Here is a 5,451-nt window from a genome sequence, read left to right on the forward strand (position 1 = left end):
CTCCGGCTGCAGCTCTGCCGCCCCGCGCCGTCCTCCCTCCGCCGGCCGGCTCTCCTCGCCGTCCTCCGGAGCCGGGGCCGGCACTGCCGCCTGCCCCCCGACGGCCCCTCTGCGCCCTCCCGCAGCCGCCGGGGCGCCGCTGCCCTCGGACCGGCGGCCCCGCTGCCGTGGGGGCCTTCGTGGACTCCGCGCAGCCTTAGCCCGGGACCCCGGCCGGGCACCGCTGGTTTCCTTCCGACGGCGCGGCGGTGGCCGTGCCAGCTCAACTGCCCCGCCAAGCGCCGCGGCCGCTGCCCCCCCGGCGGCGCCCCAAGCAGAGCAGGCGGCGCCCCGACGGCACGGCTGGGGAGCTGCGCGGGCGCGCAGGCAGCGCGGAGCCCGCGGGGCGCCGGGGAGGGAGCTCAGCCGGCTTCGCAGGCACGGCCGCGGCCCTAGCAAGAAACGGGCATTATTTTGGATAATTATCCCCTTAGCGGAGCAGTCAAATTCGGATAAATCATGCGGGTTTTTTTCTCCTGCTTGCCTAGGAGTGGAGCGGGACAGTTCCTGCCTTTGAAGGGAGAGCGTAGGAAGGGTCAGCGGGTCCCAGCCAACATGCCGCAGGGGATAAATGCGCACCTTTACAGTTAGTCTTCCGCTTAGCCTCGCCTAGCGGGCCGGGGATCCCCAGTCCTGGGCAAAAACACACTCCACGGGGYGCCCAAGTGCGCGCTGAAGTCACAGGGCGCAAACTCTTCTGCGGCTCACCTTCCCCACGCTCTGCAAACAGGTTAGGAGCAAACACACACACGCGCGCGCAGAGGCACAAAGGCGAGATGAAGTTCCTTGACACTGGGAAGCAGAAAGGCCCCAGAACAGCGGCCAGATTTACACCAAATGCCACATTCTGTGTTATTTAACAAGACACGCTACAGTAAAACACGTAAGTAGACAAACCGGGAGAATCCATTTAGAACGGTTAACACAGTCTGACTCGCTCAAAAGCACACAGTAGGGGAAGACAGTTTAATTTCCCTCAAATCCATCCGAAGATTTTATGTTCAGGTTGTTGTTTAGATGGTATGAAAGGGTTCTTCAAAAGGGAGGAAGAGAGGAAAACCTTTCACGTCTCTGGCTATTGGTCTATATTCTTGCACCTCTTTGGTTTTCCTACTCTGTAATGCCGCATTGCAGAAAAAATGGAAAATACGCCACTGCGCTTGTAATACGTATGTGTGTACAAAGAGAAAAATATGTTCATGTGTTTCTGTGTATGTCGGTGTATATCTGTAGAGAGAATAGATATTGCACCTTTTTAAGATAGGTAGATAGAGTGAGTGAGCCAAACCAAAAAGTTTTTACTCAGGCAAAATTCCCATTGAATTTAATATCAGGTTACTGCAAACCTGTCTTCGGTACTTATTAATCGTCTAGATAAATACATTAATGGACAGCGGGAATGAAAATAGGCTCAGTACAGTCTGTCGTCCTTTCAAGGGCGACGAAAATATGGCACTGACACCAGGTCTGAAAGCAACAGTGTGCTCCATAACCTGGAGAGAGGGAGGAGGTGGGCTGGGAAGTGGGTTGGTAAGAAGAAAATTGCCACTGTCAGTAAAACTAAATGTAATTTCAGGTGCCCCGCTCCTGAGATGAGTAAATAAACAATGGCTCTTCTTTATTTCATTCTGTCTCCAGGGCTATTGTATTTCAAAAGAAATGGCTAGGGCAGATGAGTGCCAACTCTGCACGTGCAAACTGACCCGGGAGACAAAGGCACCAAAGGCGAGGGACTGCCGCGAGTCAGACTGGTGGGGCTGGAGCCGCCACCTCCGCCACCCCACGGGCAGGGGCGCGGAGCCGCCGTCGGGGGCCGCGCTTCCCGAGCCCTTGCCGGGCCTCGGGCGCAGGGGCTGCAGACCGCCRCCCCTCTCCTGGAAAGCGGCACACATCTCCACGATTTGTTAGAAACCTCGAGGTGCAACTCCCCTTCCTCGGGCATCGACGTGAGCGCCACGGGTTTCCCAGAGGAAGCGCAGCAGCCCGCTGCCCGGGCGTGGGGGGCGGCTGGCCTGCGAGGGGCAGGCTGTGCCAAACCCGAGCCTCCGTGTGCACCTGCGTGCACTGTCTGTACCCTTCACTGCTCTACAGCCGCCCTGCGTGTGCATGCGTGTGAGTGTGCGCGCGTGTGGTTTTCTGTGGGAGCGCGAGAGGACCAGCCACCGCAGGGACCGGTGCCCAGGCTGCTCGCTCCTCACGTTTCCCTGCGCGCGTTACCGCGGGTGCGGAGCGCCCTGCGCGGGGCGGCGGCGCCGGGCGCGACGGGGCGGCGAGCGCGGCCGGGGGGCGCTGCGGGAGCCCCCCCGCCCCCTCCCGTGCACTCGCCCATTTATTTCCAGTTGTTGGGAGCCTGGTAAACAAAATGCTCGCGCCATCTCCCCGCGCAGATAAGGCAGGAAGTGGCTTTCTTTAATAATATGATTGAAATGTTAGGGGTATGATGCCTCCTCGTTAGTAATATTGGCTTTGCATGCAGAGCACAATCCCATCCCTCTAGACTGCTTAGCCAAAACAGAGCGTAAACTCTGTAATTAGTAACGTGTTCCATCATTAAAGAGCCCTGCTGAGAATTTCTATTTAATAATGGTCTTAAATTAGTTATGATGGTAAATACTCATCTGGAAATTCAACATCTAAAACCATCTACAATCTGGAAATGCTCCAGTGTTGCTGTAATCTCCTGTAACGCAGAAATGACTATCACATTCAGCCATCGCATTAGAAATTCGCTTTTCCGTTTGGTCCACGAATATACAGTATGGATGTGTTAATTAGGTTAACCCGTACACTGTCTGCTTTACAAATATTTAGAAATAAACAATGAAAGCTCCTTTTTAATACGATACAGCCGGGGGAGGGGGGAGGATATGACTCTTGCAGTTGGAAAGTCTTTTGTTTTCAGATAAGGTGGAACTACAGTGTACTCGGGCCTAAGAGTTCACCAGCGCGCGCGCGCACACACACACACACACACACACACACACACACAAACTGCTTCGGCCGCGCTCAGGAGCCCTCCGCAACACGCGGCGGAATACTGCATTTATTGCTTGCATTCCCACTAAGGCAGATCAATTCATAACACGCTCTTTCTTTTTTTCCTTTTCTTTTTTTTTTCAGCTGAAAGCAGCTCATTCTTTTTATGCAATGTCCGCAGCAATACGCCAGGGCTTGGCACCAGCAGTCCTTCGAAGAACACGGTTTTAAAAGCAGTCAAACGAGGGGCAGGTGAAAGACGGCGAAAGAGTAAATAAATAAATAAAACTGGCTTCCCCCTGGCTGAAAGTGGAATAAAAGTTTCACAGATAGACTGTAATTCAGGTATAAATAAGTCATTCAGGTACACTTAACCCCCACTGGGGATATAAAGGAAAGTTATTCGTAATAACAATCGAAAATCAGTAACTGAGATAGTTGGGGGTTATGGTAGGAGGGAAGTGAAGGGAGGAAAGAATAATTCTGTATTTACCTAAACGTCTAAACGTTTATCCTCTCTTGCACTAACCTTTCATGTTTAATGAATGAATCTGCATTGCAGGGTTTTTTTTCTTTTTTTTTCCCCCTCCATGTGCCGGCTAGTTTTAAATCTGCAAGCACCAAAAAGAGGCCGTGATCCCATCTGCCTATGATTCCAAATTAAAGTTCAAACGGACGGCTTACACACTGCTGATCCTGTATCATAGCCCCTTGCGACCCTTCAATTACTATTTAATAGAATTACAGTGCAAAATCCCAATAGTCTTAAAGAATGTTTTATCACAGACTGGAGAGAATATACAGACACCTCCAGCGTTATTGAACTATATTACTGACCTATTTAGATATTAAAGAGGAATATTTAGTGTTCTACAAGATATTACAAGAGCTACTTTAATCTTGAGATGGGAAAGCATGTAGATGTCTGTGTCTACGTGTGTGGACATATATGTGTGTGTCTGTGTCTGTATGCATTAAATACACAAGCTCAAGCCCATCAGCGTAGGCATACAGCCACACTGTGTGTGGACATGGGTGCTCATACATGTATGTATGTACACACACCCACACAAACACACGAACTCATCAAGGCAAGTTTGGAAATCAATGTATTCCAGTAAACTGACATGCTACTTTATTGTTGCCAGATATTGCTGGAGAGATTATTCCAGTAGGAAAGCGATTTTTCCTCCACTCATTGAAAAATACTCTTTAATTGACCTTATTATTAAATGAACTTCCCTTAATGATGTTTCTATGGGGACAAAAAAGCAAATATTTGCAGTAGAGCTAAACCTCCCTCTAATAGCTAGGACTGGAATTAAAGTCAGTCGTATTCTGGCTTTGGATATTGCAAATCTTGACTTCCAGCGTAGTTTTCTTCTTTCTTTAGACCTGTTCCGCAAAGGACCTGCCTGCCATACGGAGAGCTGGTCCTGCCACTTCGTCTCCATTACAGCGAAGCGATTCTAACCACACACTTCCAGATATTTACATCTAACCTTCATTATTTCATTACTCTTTTGCATCTTTCTTCTCTTGTAGTTCCCGAGGTGCCGAATCGCTTTGAAGCCTACTGTTCTGAAAACACCTTTCTTCAAAATAAAAAAGAATAGCACCGAAAACAAAACATAACAGAAGTCCCTCCCCCTAGACGCAGAAACACAAATCCCTTTAGTATCATTTAATCATAGCTATGTCCCTACAGCCCCTGCCCTTTGTTATTACCGTGCCAGAAAAGAATATTTAGTGTGATCGTCGGTAATATACCCGGTGCTTTTTTCCCCAACTCTTTCTCTCTCCCCTCCTTCGCCTCCTTGCTTTCTCCATCCCTGGGTCATTTTGCAACTGGATGTTTTGGTTCATTTCCCCCCCTTCCTTTTTTTTTTTTTTTTTTTTAACCATTTACAAACTTCTGTATCTTAGGGGTCTCGACAGGGAGGTGATGCTGCTGCAGGCCGCGGGTGCCCATTACATTTTGGACTCGCGTGTGCGTGTGTTTGTCTGCACGCCCGTGTGCGTGTGTGTGTGCGCTCTGGAAAAAAGGCAATGTTTGTCTATCCTCTGCCTACACGCGGAATCCAGGCCAGTGCGATGTGGAGCTCAATAAGAAACTGCATGAATAAACACGAATAGAAAGTTGTGCTCAGCTAACCGAAGAAATCAGAGCAATACCAGGGCACCAACGTCCGCACTTCTTTTCACTTTGGGCCGGGGCTGTAACCTCATCTGGGTATGCTAAAAATTAAGGGCAACAGGCAAGCAGACTCGAGTCCCTCTAAAAGGCAGCTGTAATTGATCGGGGAGACGGAGCTATAGATTATCGGCGGCCTCGCCGAGCCCGGCGCGCACAAAGACCGCGGGCCGCGCTCGGAGCTGCGGGGGCCCGGGGGGGGGCCAGTGCCCCGAAAACGGGAGTTCCCCCGGGAAAGAGGC

Source organism: Apteryx rowi, unplaced genomic scaffold (genome assembly GCF_003343035.1).
Source record: "Apteryx rowi isolate R43461 unplaced genomic scaffold, aptRow1 scaffold_447, whole genome shotgun sequence".
Classification (NCBI taxonomy): Eukaryota; Metazoa; Chordata; class Aves; order Apterygiformes; family Apterygidae; genus Apteryx; species Apteryx rowi.